We start from the raw sequence: 15,520 nt of genomic DNA on the forward strand, positions 1-15,520 counted from the left end.
CAGCCAAAAAAAAAAAAGGCACAAAATGCTTACTCTCTCTGTCACCTGTCAATGACAATAGGGTTCCTGTAATAGTTGGAAGTTATTATTTAGATTCAAGCCTTGTAAAACATTTTCCTTACAATTTCAGCATGTCATTTGCTGTCCACGTTTTACTCCCCTACAATCTTCAGTGGAGCCCCCAGATTCCGCCTCCCCCATTCAAGTGTTTGGAGGTTACGCTGACAAAGCCTCAAGCATGATGTAATGCCGCAGCCTCAAGGCAAAATAATTGCTTAAGTGGAAGCAGTCCTGTAATTGCCTGGAAACTCACTGGTTAACACATGGGTTATAATTACTCCAGTCTTTACTGGCTATTATAGACACATGGATGACCCTTTGCCAAGCCAATTAGGAAGCTGCCTCATGAATCCTAAATTCAGCAGCCATTTCCAGTTTTCAAGACCTTTACCTTGTCAGTCATCTGTCTTTTTCCTTATCAACATGGCAGGCTTTAATTAATTCAAACAAAGCCCCTAAAACAATTCCTCTGCATTTAAAATCCCCGAATGTGAAGGGAAAACAGTGCTGTGGCACCAGTCCATGGTACAGTTAACAAGCTTAGAAACTGCAGTTATTTTTTTAAATTTTGACTAATCTCACATGATAGACTGTATAGGCATTTTTCAAAAGAAAAAATCATCAGTAATTGAAAGATGTTTTGCACCCATAAGTGAAAAGGCTAGAAGAGTCTCTCAGTTTCCAAAGAGGATGTCTTCTTCCAGAGTATCATAAAGCAGTGGCTATGGGATGCCCCCCTTAAGGGGGTTGGTTGTGTATCCTTGTTGTATGAAAAATTAAATTCACACAAGCATTTGAGCCAAGTCTACTGAGTGCCAAACCAAAGGCAAAGCATGGCCTCAAGCCAGATACTAAATATTTTAGGGTTTACAAGACATAAGGTCTCTGTCACAACTACTCAACTTTGTCACTGTAGTACCAAAGCATCCAGAAAATACACATAAACAAGTGGGCATGTCTGTGTTCCAATAAAACTGGATTTGGCCCCTGGGCCACAGCTTGTCTAGACTGTGGAGGGAAACGTGGCATGGAGGAATCAAAGCCACCTGGTTTTACTCTCAGAAACGACCCCATCCCCATTCCCATAGTGAGTGCATCTCACTCAACGGGCGTGAATGAGGTCTGGATCCTTAAAATGCAGACACCCAGGACTACAGCACAATGTTTCTTGGGTTAAAAGCCACATTACTGCTCCATAGTTCACAAGCCTTTAAGTACAGAGACTTTTGAGACCATGTCCTCCACATCTCCCTCTGTCAGATGAGAAAACAGGCCCAGAGAAGTTGCATGGCCTGCCGAAGGTCACACAGCACATTAGCGGGAGAGTTAGGAGACAGTAGTAGAGCTGGGCCTGAACCCCAGGAATCCTTTCTGCTGTGCCCCATTCCTCCTTGGACTCTATGAAATAAGCATCTGCTTTCGTGTTGAATACCCACTGCCAGAGCTCCAGGTAGCAGAGTAAAGAAGATGAGCTTTCAAACTTGTTTCTGTGGGACAGTCATTTTTCTGAATGATACCTCACACAGAACCCCACCATAAAAGATATGTGAAAAGGAACGGCGCCCCTCTCTCTCCGCCAGATCCCACTCAAAGCTTCTGAGGCAACTCGAAGGGATAAGGATCAAGGAAACCAAGTAGTTCAAATGTGATGTGATTTATCATCTACTATCTTCTCAGCACCTCTGGTTTATAGCGTTCTCCCTTACAGCCCTGCCCAAATGCCCAGGGCCCACCACTGCAGTGCCCCCCTCTCCCAACCTCCCCCTCCATATCCTGTAACTGAAACTTATTAAACCTGGAACTCATTCCTTAAAAAAACGAATTTGTGCTGACCTATTTATGACTGGGAAATTAATTTTTTGCTAAGACATAACTGATCTGTCTCTGATAAGAATTAATGTATTATTGCTATCAGATATCAAATTTGAGTTTTAAAGGGGCCTTTAGTAGGTCAACACAGTGTTTTTGAAATTATGTTGGGTGGCTTTTCCAAAGATGCCTGGGGGACTTCCTGAGATGGGGAATCTAGGTTCTTGCCTTTACTTAGACCAAGGCAGCTTTAATTTGATCAGTTTTCTGGTAGATTTCATTCGGGGTGGGGTCAGGGTTCCAAAAATAACAGAAAAAAGTTTAAAAACCACACACATACACCAAAGCACTGACCCAGGTCAAGCTCTCAGTCATGATGCCAACATGAAAGCTATTTTAAGGGTGTCAAGAATTGTGAAGCATACGAGATTTGACTAACAAGCTAACAAGCTAATACGGTCTGGTCTCCTGTCACAGTTTCATGGGTGCTGGCAAAAGACATGAGACTCCAGGCTCAGAGACAAAGGACTCGGCAATAGCAGATCAGCATTCTTTTTTTTTTTTTAAATTAATTAATTAATTAATTTACATTTCAGCTGCATTGGGTCTTCGTTGCTGCGTGCAGGCTTTCTCTAGCTGTGGCAAACAGGGGCTACTCTTCGTTGTGGTGCGTGGGCTTCTCATTTTGGTGGCTTCTCTTGTTCCAGAGCATGGGCTCTAGGCATGCAGGCTTCAGTAGTTGTGGCTCACGGGCTCTAGAGCACAGGCTCAGTAGTTGTGGTGCATGGACTTAGTTGCTCCACGGCACGTGGGATCTTCCCAGACCAGGGCTCGAACCCGCGTCCCATGCATTGGCAGGCGGGTTCTTAACCACTGTGCCACCAGGGAAGTCCCCAGATCAGCATTCTTCATGCCAGATCCCACACAGTAACGCGAAGAGGGCCAGATGATGCCTGCGTGTGCATCATTTGCACGTGGAACCCTAAACTCAGGGAACCTGACCTTTTATAATGGGATAGGCCTGCCTGCCCTTTGCTCCAGAGGGAGAACTAGCTATACGTCCCAAGGCTGTTCACTATGAAAACACCCTTGAAAAGACAGTCCAGACAAAGGGCAGACAGTGCCTCTGCTCACAATGTGTGCAGAGACCAAGAGACCCCTGGAGATGTATCTCCCAACAGGGAGGCGGAGGCATGGTGTAAGGCCAGGCCTGCTCAGGACTCCCAGGGAATGTGAGCTGCCCAGATTAGAAGTAACCGGGGCCAGAGGAGAAGAACAGATCTTGCAAAGGGACAAATAAGCATTTTCTACTTGATTAGTTCGAAAGAACTCCCCACCCCTCTTAGGACAAAATCCAAAACCCTCACTGTGCCTACCGGGCCTTCGTGGTCTGGTCCTCGCCAGTTTGCTCAGGGTCACACCGCACAGCTCCTTCCCTTGCTCCCTCTGCGGCAGCCACTCTGGCCTCCTTGCTGTCCCCGGCACACACCACGCTCGTCCCTGCCTCAGAGCCTCCACACGTGCTGCTTCCTCTGCCTGGGATGCCCTTCATAAGGCTCATTTCCCACCTCATTCAGGTCTCTGCTCCCCAGCCCAAAGTCACTTTCTGTCCCCTCATATTATCTTATTTTTCTTCAAAGTGCTTATCACAGCCAAAAGGGAGCAGGTTTTGTTACCCCAAAATACGCATCTTTGGCATAAGGATTATTTTGAGCTAAAGGCAATCAAAACCCAGCAGATTCAGGAAAAGCTCTTTTTTTTTTAGGTTTGACAGTGGCTTATGTGGACTTTTTTTTTTTTTAAACATATTTGTGGGAGTATAATTGCTTTACAATGGTGTGTTAGTTTCTGCTTTATAACAAAGTGAATCAGTTATACATATACATATGTTCCCATATCTCTTCCCTCTTGCGTCTCCCTCCCTCCCACCCTCCCTATCCCACCCCTCTAGGTGGTCACAAAGCACCGAGCTGATCTCCCTATGCTATGCAGCTGCTTCCTACTAGCTACCTATTTTACGTTTGGTAGTGTATATATGTCCATGCCACTCTCTCACTTTGTCACAGCTTACCCTTCCCCCTCCCCATATCTTCAAGTCCATTCTCTAATAAGTCTGTGTCTTTATTCCCATCTTGCCCCTAGGTTCTTCAGGACCTTTTTTTTTTTTTTTCTTAGATTCCATATATATGTGTTAGCATACGGTATTTGTTTTTCTCTTTCTGACTTACTTCACTCTGTATGACAGACTCTAGGTCCATCCACCTCACTACAAATAACTCAATTTTGTTTCTTTTGATGGCTGAGTAATATTCCATTGTATATATGTGCCACATCTTCTTTATCCATTCATCTGTCGATGGACACTTAGGTTGCTTCCATGTCCTGACTATTGTAAATAGAGCTGCAATGAACATTTACCTCCCCCTCAACTGCCTAAATTTATATTAGAAAGTGGGCCTGTATCCATAATCATTTTTTATCTAGGAAACTTACCTGCATAACAGGGAAACTTTTGTTTTTCAAACATCTCCTCTGCCTTCCCATGAATGGTTTTCCTCCCCTTTGTACCCCTGGACGCCTACCCCTTTCCTTAGCTCAGGATGTTACATAAGCGTCAATTATGTCTTCACATCTTTATGGGAATCCTGTATATACATAATTAAGTTTGTTTTTCTCCTGTTAATCTGTCTTATATCAATTTAATTATTAGACCAGCCAAAGAACCTAGAAGGAAGGGAAAATTTTTCTGCCCCTAAACAACCTACATTATAGTTATTTGTTGTCCGTCTCCCTTCAATAGAATGTAAGCTCCCTGAGGGCAGACTCTTTAAACACACTACACCCACAGGGTCTACATCTGACCACCAAACAAAGTAAGTATTTTTAATCCTATCAGTGGCGTGCCTACAATTACGGGTTGACTTGTGTCCCCCCAAAATGTATATGCTGATGTCCGGTGCCTCAGAATGGGACCTTATTGGAAGACAGTGTCTTTACAGAAGTAACCAAGATCATTAGTAATGATCACTAGGGTGAGCCCTAATCCAATATGACCGGTGACCTTTTAAGAAGAGGATGTTAAGACAGAAATAAAGACGCAGACCTACTAGAGAATGGACTTGAGGACATGGGGAGGGGGAAGGGTAAGCTGGGACAAAGTGAGAGAGTGGTAGTGTATATATGGACATATATACACTACCAAATGTAAAATAGATAGCTAGTGGGAAGCAGTCGCATAGCACAGGGAGATCAGCTCAGTGCTTTGTGACCAGCTAGAAGGGTGGGATAGGGAGGGAGACGCAAGAGGAAAGAGATATGGGGATATATGTATATGTATAACTGATTCACTTTGTTATAAAGCAGAAACTAACACACCATTGTAAAGCAATTATACTCCAATAAAAATGTTAAAAACTAAAAAAAATAAAAGAAACCCCAATGCAGCCTAAATAAATAAATAAATAAATTTATTTAAAAAAAAAAAAGAAGAGGATGTTTGCCAGAAGCACAGTGTCAGCTGCCATGATTGGTTAAAAAAGCAGTAGTGCCAACTGCAGTCCACACAATAGAAAACCATCACTCTGAAACATTTCAGTACGTGCCTTTTGCTATATAGTCAAAGGTGCTTTCTATCCCCCAAACATCACTTTAAAGCAGGCAAAAGATACATGCCATGTCATGGATTAAAATACGAAGGCGAGGACTGAAGCATCAATGAAACGCTGTGTTTTTGAACATTCAGCAATCAAAAGCCTAGATACATTTGGACCTGACCGAGTTCCTCTCAATGACTAAATCTTACCCAGCATCGGCTGAGACGTTCACTTTAAAGACAAGCACAGACAGAGGTGAAAATATGAGCAAGCAAAATGGAGGAAAGGATGGATGAAAAAGCAGGTTCTGCTTGTTTCCCCACCTGGGTGTTTTACAAAGCCCTGCCCTCGGCTGGAAGAAGAGCCAGGAGCAGGAGAAACAGGAGAGGAAGGAAAGACCTTTCCAAACTAGGGCAGAGGAACAGGCAGAGTGAGTGGTAAGAACGGCAGCCAGTGTTTCAACATCAGCAGAGGATCTGCCAGCTCGAAGGGGGATTGTTTCTCAAATGCCCCCCCCCTTACCTGCCCTGAGTCAGACTGCTAAGCCGTCCAGGCACCTCCGGCTCATTGACCACATTCGTGTGCAACTCAAGGCTGTGCTTGTTGTGCTTGATGCTGACTGCCAGCTCATGCCCAGGCCCACCCCTTTCAACAATTCAGGCCTTGGGCCCCACAAAATCCTCTGGGACAAGAAGCAGTCTGGCTCATCCAGTGCCTTGGCCTCCACCCTCAGGGCCCTCACACGCAGGACTCTGTCCCCATCCCAGGAATCTCACAGGGCGAGTTTCTGGCAGTGTTTCCAACGAGACGAGGCTGCTCCAACCCCAATTCAGGAAAGACCGGAAATCACAGTGACAATAGGCATGAATACATCTGGAAGCCCGGCAGGAGACCACTGAGCTGAGCTGGCCTCTCTGCTCAGAAAAACCTCTCCTCTTCCTCAGATTTCCCCAGGGATGATGAGTTTGGGTTCCCAAGTGCCTCCTTAAATCATTCATACCCTTCACTGAATTCCTCTGGTTTTGAACTAACACCTGCTTCTTTTTAACTTCCAGTTAAGCTGAGCCTACACAGAGTAAATGGACATTTAATTGGGTGGAAAGATGGGAGAGAAAATGTTAGTGATGGGATACTTGGAGAGGGCTGGGGCAGGCTTGATGAGGAGCCAACAAAGGGGACACAGCCATAGGGTAACATGAGAAGAACCCTGGTGGGGGGGCCCTCCAGAAGTCAATGGGGGCCCCGGAAAGGCAGGGAGGAGGGTTCTGCAGCCTTCCGCCCATCTTGCGGGTGACAATACATCCTTGGGTAGCTCAGTCCTACCCCAGACAGTCCGCCGCATCCTGACACATTACCCCTTCCCTCCAGACGTCTGCCTAGAGAAGCAAATGGGTGGTGGCTTAAAAGCATGGCCTACAGTCATTTCCCAGTAGAAAAAATACGGAAACCTCTCTGACTTTAGACAGATGACAGTCTACGCAGTACAAGACGACAGAGGGCATTTTGAAACGTATTTTTGCCGATTGTCAAGACCGGGCTGGAAGAGCAGGCACCCTGACCAGTCCTCGGTCAGAAGGTCTCTCTTCTTACAAGCTGCTGCCATTCCCACTCATAGCTTTCCTCGGAGTCCTTTTGTGCTGGCAAAGAGACAGGGACCAACGGGTAAAAGCTCACGTCCCAGAGCATGTCCTGTGTTTAACAACAAACTCAACAGCGGGGGGGGGGGGGGGGGGGTTTATCTCCACCCCTTGTACCTGGTTTCAAAACTTCCTGGTAAACTCGCCAAGGCTGGCAAAATAAAGTAAGAATAAAATTCAGTGCCAAGAGACAAGTACATTCGGCTGCACAATGAAACAAAAAGTATCTATGAGGACTTCCTCCTGCTCGCCCCTCCCTGCTGACTGTCCAGCATCTGGACCTGGGGAAGCAGCAGAAGCACGTAGATCTTCCGGTTCTTGGAGCCACAGCCAGGACTGACAACATGGGGTCCAAACACACCCTGCCCACCTGTGTGTGGTCTCCTACCGCAAACTGCGTCCGTGTAGAAGGAATGAGGTGAACTGTGGCTCAGGTCCACCGAACCTGGCTCCAAGTTGTTTATGTTTTTAAGCTCTGTCTACGCTTACTTTATTTTTTTAAATATTTTAATTTTATTGGAGTATAATTGATTTACAATGTTGTGTTAGTTTCAGGTGTACAGCGAAGTGATTCAGTTATACATATACATATATTCATTCTTTTTTAGATTCCTTTCTCATATAGGTTATCACAGAATATTGGGTAGAGTTCCCTGTGCTATACAGTAGGTCCCCGTCAGTCATCTATCTTATATATAGCAGTGTGTGCGTGTTCCTCCCACGCTCCTGATTTATTCCCCCCACCCCGCATTTCCCCTTTGGTACCCATAAGTTTGTTTTCGATATCCATAAGTCTGATTCTGTTTTATAAATAAGTTCATTTGTATCTTTTTTAAAATTAGATTCCACATATGAGTGATATCATATGATAACTTGTCTTTCTCTGTCTGACTTACTTCCCTTAGTATGATAATCGCTAGGTTCGGGCTCCAAATTACTTAATAATAACAATGACAACAGCAACGTGGTAAACAAGCTTGGATGTGACTTTACCTCACCTCATTTCTAATTAAACAGGACGATTATTTCAAGAGGGTAGACTCAGTTTGTATTCATAAGCCACCTGACCTGCCTCTCCTATTGCAAAACCATCAAAGGGCACAGCTCCCTCCAGGGCGGTATACAGCATGGTGTAATGATTATGTGACAACAGGTACCCAGGGACTGGGTACCTAAATGGAAGGGTGGTTTCATGTCAAGAAAAATACGGTCTCCTTCCAGAACACTCTGGTGATTTTAGGACTGAAAAGCCACAGATCTGGGCCCCCATCAGAACCGGGCAGGTGCTGCCATTCCCCCTCGGCATCCACTCAGAACCAAAAAGCTGTACTTATGGAGGACTCCTCGTAAGGCTTCAGAGATTCCCCAGCTGAGCACATTCACACCGTGGAGACCCAGCGCGCCAGTATCCAGGGCTCTCGCGGGCTCTGTGCAATTAAGAGCCATTTTCAGTGATTCTAAGATGAACAAGACCAATCAAAGGAAGAGGCGGGGGCAGGGTGGTGGGGCAGGTGGGGAAGAATAGTACAAATACGGCTCTGTTAATTACCATGTGAATTCACAGGCAGCTGGAGGGGAGGAGAGCTTCAGAGAAAGAGCCTGATTTATTAGATGAATCTTATAATGTTAAAAAGATAAAACCAGCTGACTGCTTCATGCACATTCTGCCATTCAGTCCATTCTGGCAGGATTCCTCAAAGTGTGCTCCAGTCCTCCGAAACTAACTCTCATTTTCTCTCTCTTAATCTCTCTTTTTCTCTCTCTCTTCCTCCCTCCCTCCTTCTTCCCACCCCTTCCCCTTTCTCCAACATACCCACACTAAAACAAGACAGATTAGAAAGACCTAAGGAAATAGCCACCACAAAGTGTGCTGTGAAATAATTATTTTATACGAAGTATATGTATACAGAAGCAATACACACCTATAGTCTAAAATTGCTTTCAAACAGTACAGAAGACCACAAAGTTAAAAGAAAGTAAAAGCATCCCTTTCTCCATCCACTTCTACTCCCCAGTGGTCACCAAGGCTAAAAAAAGTTCATAGGTAACCTTCCTATGAAGAAATTTTATTGCTATATACTAGCATACATATGCTTTTATACAAATGGGATCTCTTTCTACACAAATGGGATAATATTATACATGCCCACTTAGCAATAGATCATAACTATCTTTCCAAGCCAGTATCTATAAATCCTACCCTGTTATTTTTTTAACCAGTACCTTCATCAAATATTTTTATTTCCAGATTTTGACTTTTCAAAACACTACTGCAGAGAATGCATATCTTTGTTTAACTGTGTGAGAATATCCATAGGATGGAGTGCAAACACCGGAACTGTCGGATGAGTTGATGTAACTTAGATTCAATATTTAGGCTACTCCAGGGACTTCCCTGGTGGTCCAGTGGCTAAGACTCCGCGCTCCCAATGCAGGGAGCCCGGGTTTGATCCCTGATCAGGGAACTAGAGGCCACATGCCGCAACTAACACCCGGTGCAGCCAAATAAATAAATATTTTAAATATGTATCTAGGCTGCTCCACCTTAAAAGAATTTCAGATCAGTGAATGGGGCCAAAACAACTGTTGAGGAAGCAAAGGAGCTATTTTGATCACAAGGGATACCACTCTGAGGCCACCACTTCCCCTGGGCTCTCTTGTGTCTCAGCCAAGAGGAAAATGTAGAACTCTACTGAATGCTGCCACAGTCTGGGCAGAGATTCCTCAAAGCTCAATAGCCTCATCAGTTTCTATGCCTTCAGTCCAGCTTTATATATTAAATAATAAATCAAGAAAATGAATGTGCCTTCAACTGGAGAGGTGTAGCTGTCCATGGGCAACAGAGATGACATCATTATTGGACTGGGGAAATAGTCAAGAGGTTCCACGGGAGAAAATGGGATAGTAGGACTTGCCGAGCCTTGGCAATGCATTAAATTCTACTGCAATAATCTACACAGATTATTTCACTCGGACTTCGGACTTCGATGTCTAGAGATCCCTATCTTCCACTGCTAATCTGCTGGCTCTGTTTGGGTAACTGCCTAGCCCCTTCAATTTGAGCCTTTATTCGAAATATCTCTCTTGGTCTCAGTCACAGATTCGTCTAATATTATACGGTTCTGGATTTCCCTTGATTCCATATTCTGCTGCCTGCCCTCCCGAATCCCTGCCTGTGTCCAGTTCCTGAAGCTACAGTTCACCTGGGGGTGATGTTCAGAAACCTCTATCTACCACCATCAAGGGGCAGGGTGTCCTAACCAAATCACAGGAGTAGCTTTATACTGGAGATGAAAGCACCAGGTTATCACATCTGGAGGCCAACAGCAGTAAACACTGTATACGTAACATACTTAGAGCAGCATCAGGTATACAGTAAGTGTTCCATAGATGGCAGTTGCCATCGATCCCTGATCCCTCTTTCCCAGTCACCTTCTAGTGTGGTCACTAGTTTCCATATTTCATTATAGGGGAGAGGCTGGACGGACCAGTCAAGTTTATGGCCCATCAAATGGTTATGTGCACTTGGGTTTATACGGCAGTCTCTTGCGAATTTGATTAGCATTAGTAAAATCCACTATGATGGTTCATTTTATGTTCCAACTTGGCTGGGCCACAGTGCCCAGATATTTGGTCAGTCATTATTCTGGATGTTTCTGTGAAGGTGTTTTGTGGATGAGATTAATATTTAAATTAGTACACTCCAAGTAAAGCGGATTACTCTCTATAATGTGGGTGGGCCCTACCTAATCACTAGAAGGCTCTAATAAAACAAAGATTGACCTCCTCTCTGCGGGAAGGAATTCTGCCTTTGAACTTGAATTGCAACTATTCCCTAAGTCTCCAGCCTGCTGGCTTCCCCCATCAGATTCTGGATTCACCAAGCCTCCACAATTGTGTGAGCCAATTCCTTTAAAAAAATGTAAATAGACAGATGATAGATAGATAGATAGATAGGGATGACAGAATGATAGAGATAGATAAGATAGAGAAATAGAGAGAGACAGGTATAGGTATAAGTATACAGATAAAGAGCTATAGAGATAGATACACACACACAGCCCAGCCTGTTGGATCTGTTTCTCTAATACACTCCCTAAGTTCAAGTAGCTCTATGTGCCCTGAGAAAATCAAGTTCAGAGACCTGTAAAGCCGATTACTAGATCTGGGGCAGAAGTGACACACCCATAGTATCACAAGCCTGTGAGCTTTGCATGAACAACCAACCAGGCTCCCTCATGAACATGCCCATTGTGTTGACCTAAGAATAGTTGTGAAACTCAAAGTGGGTCCTTACTTTGATGAAACCAGAAATTCTAACTTAATGGCAATAGAAATCAGTTCGTCCTCCTATTGAGTTGAGAGGCAGGGGATGTAGGAAGGACAGAAAAGAGTTTTCTACATTGTTGACCCTAAATTAACATCAAGACTAAAAAATATTAGACTCTCAGGGATATAGAGAACTGAAAACACTCATTTCAAACCAAGCCTGCCTAACTGAACATTAGACACATTGTTTTTAATAAAATTAACCAATAAATAGACACATCAGGCAGAACTTGAACTTTTGTTGAAACAAATCCTGTATATAAAATAGCACAGATACATTTGAAAAATCAATCACACATTGGTGTTTTCTAAAGAGGGAAATAAGTTGGAAAGTGCCTTTTTTTTTTTTTTCTATAGAGTTCTAGGCCTATAAGCTTCTTTTACCACATGATTATTCCTGCTCACATTTAAAATAAAGGACAAAGAAAAGCATTCAGCTATCTGCTCTAAATCCTCAGATCCTTCTAGCTTTCCTTCTCCACCCCAAAGGGAAGGCATCGAACCCTGAGTCAGAAGCCCATTTCTGGACACTATCAAGAAGACGAAACCTCTTCGGGTCTCTCTCTCACTCTCTTTTTAATAAATAACTCATCTACATCAAAAGACTGCTGTGGAAATCCAGGCAATGCATGGAGGAGGCACCCTGACTCTGTGACAGGCAGGCATTTCTGCTGATCTCACTTGTTCTAGAAAAAGCCAAAGCCATCACTGAGGTAGGTCACTGGAGGCTTAACTTGGTATTAATCCCTGTGTTTCAAATTTACAACTAGTCAACTATAAGTTAAAAAAAATACAACTCTTGAGGCAGCTTTATGGTTTCTGTTTCTTCTCAGGCCCAACTGGTTTATGCAAGTTGTAAAAAAAACTAATGGAGAGATAGAATTCTTTATCAGTGAATTATTGGCACTGCATATGCGTGCCAATAAACATGTGGTCTGCCTTCTGGAAATTCACCATCACAAGCACAATAACTCAGAAAACCCAGAGGTGCAGCAACCTGTTACTGCAACAGTGAAGTTCTAGCAATGGAAAGAGATGGCCAGCTCCCTGCCCTTCTCCTACAGGCACTGCATCTTCCTGGAGGTCCCCAATGTGTTGTCCACCCTCTCTGTCACTGACCTGCCAGTACTCCCAAGGTGTATTATCTACTATCTTTCTGGGGCTCCAGGGGAAGGGGGCCAATGAGGACAGAATCTAAAGGGCAGTAAAAGAACCAGGGCCTGGCCATTGCATTTTAGTATATGGATGCTTGGAAAAAAACAGAATAGAATTCAGGTACAAAGAGCTCCCCAAGTTTTCTGACCTGTCTATTTCCCGTCCACGGACAGGCAGCTCAGAGAGAGGCTCTGTCAAGATACCAGCCTCTTCCGGGTTTACATCCCTAACGCTGATATTCAGTGGCGGTGACTGGCCCACAGTTTCAACTGTCTCTACTCTATGTGGATGTGAAAACTGATCAATATGACGTCATCAGCTGTTTTATTGATCAGTTTAGAGGTTAAGAAAGGTGATCTTAATAACAAGTGTTGGTGAGGATGTGGATAAATTAGAACTCTCATGTCTTGCTGTTGGGAATGTAAAATGGTGCAGACATTGTGGAAGACAGTATGGCGGTTCCTCAAAAAATTAAACATAGAATTACCATATGATCCAGCAATGCCACTTCTGGGTATATACCCAAAAGAATTTAAATCAGGGACTCAAACAAATATTTGTACACCCACGTTCATAGCAGCATTGCTCACATTGGCCAAAAGTTGGAAGCAACACAAGTGCCTGGTGACAGAAGAATGAATAAACAAAATGTGGTTTATACATACAATAGAATATTATTCAGCTTTAAAAAGGAAGGAAATTCTAACACATGCTACAACATGGATGAACCTTGAGGACATTTTGCTAAGTGAAGTGAGCCAGTCACAAAAAAGACAAATATTGTATGATTCCATTAATATGAGGTACCTAAAGTAGTCTAATTCACAGACAGAAAGTAGAAAGGTGGTTTCCAGGCACTGGGGGAAGGGGTTATAGGGAGTTGTCGTTTAATGGGTATGGAGTTTTAGTTTGGGAAGATGAAAAGTCCTGGAGATGGATGGTGGTGATGGCTTCCCAACAATGTGAATGTACTTAATGCCACTGAACTGACACTAAAACATGGTTAAGATGCCAAATTTTATGTTATTTATATTTTACCACAATTTTTTAAAAAGGTGATCATATATCCCAGCTTGTCTAGGGCAGCCCCAATTTATATCTTTGGCCTGGCATACTCAATATTAGCACCCCCCTTTCTTCTTAGTTAAGACCTTGTGACTGTGTCCCAAACTGGACAATAAATAGTATGATCTCCCCGAGTTTAAATAACTATTCAGTGTCATCTTAGGACACGGCAGAGGTATGACTCTCATCCCCAACTGTCTAATTCCAAAACGCATGTTTTTCAGCACCTCACATGCTACTGAATATCTAATGATTTTCCCCTTGCCTGCATCGTTTTCTAATATTTGTTGTCTCAACTTTGTTGGCTTACACAGAGCTCTGATGTGCTACCTACTCGGTAAGAAACATGGATTACCTTAATGTTAATATCCAAAAATGCTTAGATATTTTTTTAAAGTTGGGGGTGGGCAAAGAATAGAAAAGAACCTCACAGACAGACAAGCGATGTCTTCCAGTGGAGTCCAATAGATTTTTGTACCCAGAATGGTGCCCAAGGCATTACAAATTCCCAAGCAGCGTCACCTAGAGGATGTTACATGCACTGCCCAATACAGGTTGATACTAAATAAATACTAAAGTCGTCCACTCGGTGACTCAGTTGGTGCAGGGTGAGTAATGGTTGACAAATACACAGACCAGAGCGGCTGCTCAGCAGGAAGTTAACACCCATTTGATAACTTTGTCTTTGACCAAAAAGATTCCACTGAGACTCTTTCTAAGCTCAATAGAGAGACGGGGCAGCGTTTCCCATCATACAGGCTTCCAGGTCATACAGACTGAACTACGATCCCAATTCCCCGACTCCGACACCTTGGACAGATGACCAAAGGCCTCTGATCTTATGTGTCAAAATCCCTCTTTCACAGGGGTACTGTGAGGCTTCGGTTCTTGCCTGGAACACACGCATTAAGCAGCATGCTACTGCTCAGCACCCAACATAATCCTCCATAAATATTATTACCTAGAACACAGAGGGTAAGAAGGCTTGACTCTCAGATCCTAATGAGTGCTTTTATTCCCTCCCCCTCTAACCCAAACAGTCACTAGCAAAGTCAAATAAAGAAGGGTTGCATTCAACAGTCAGGACCATCTGGACCCCAAACAAAAAGGCCTTTTGAGAAGCCCAGAATGATCTAGAGAATTGCTTCAATTTTCCACTGTTATTTTGCTCCTTCACGCTTGGCGTAAAACTTGCAGTTCTATCGCCAACCATAGCCAGTGTTCACCCACTTATAGAGAAGTCAGATGGCCTGACCAGAGCGAGCCTCGTCCAGCGAGTGGAGACTTGAGGTTGTTTACTATTTCTTAAACATAAAGTATTTTACAAAGTCAAAGACAAGAGTAAAATTTTTCCACTACTTGGAGATCTGTAAATGCATCAGTTATTCTGCTGACAGTCTTCAAGCTTTTGAAGGCTTGTGTAAATGAAAGTGGGTTATATTAGAATTAAATAATGTTACTGTTTTATTTTCTGACACTGAAAGTAATTTTAAGTTCATGCCTTTGCTTCATTATTTGCTCTCCTATATATCTTCTTTTCTGATTTTTTTTCCAATTTGGGGCAACACAGCGAATGTAGCTTTAACTATATTTGCAGCCTTCCTCCACCAGCTCCAGATTCAGAAAGGGAATGTAGGCGGTGTAGTGTAGACTGTTTTGAAATTACTCTTCATTTTTCAGAGAATTCCAAATATGGACATTCCTGGGTCTTTCACGCTATTGCTACTCAAGGAAAAACATAATGTTCAGTTTTCCTTAACGCCTTGCTTGAACTTCTAAATTGTATCATGCAAAAATATCTAGGGTTTCTTGTTCCTTAGTAGGTGGAATTTGTTTTTCCCTCAAAACTAAAATCCTCCGTTTCATTAAAAT

At 43.4% G+C, this 15,520-nt stretch overlaps 1 protein-coding gene across 1 annotated transcript in view; it reads right to left on the reverse strand.

Annotated features, from left to right (window-relative positions):
* The window catches only part of MREG (melanoregulin), a 63,886-nt gene that overhangs the window by 21,975 nt on the left and 26,391 nt on the right, over nt 1–15,520 (reverse strand). The window lies entirely within an intron of this gene.

The sequence above is a fragment of the Balaenoptera ricei genome, chromosome 7 (genome assembly GCF_028023285.1).
Source record: "Balaenoptera ricei isolate mBalRic1 chromosome 7, mBalRic1.hap2, whole genome shotgun sequence".
Taxonomy (NCBI): Eukaryota; Metazoa; Chordata; class Mammalia; order Artiodactyla; family Balaenopteridae; genus Balaenoptera; species Balaenoptera ricei.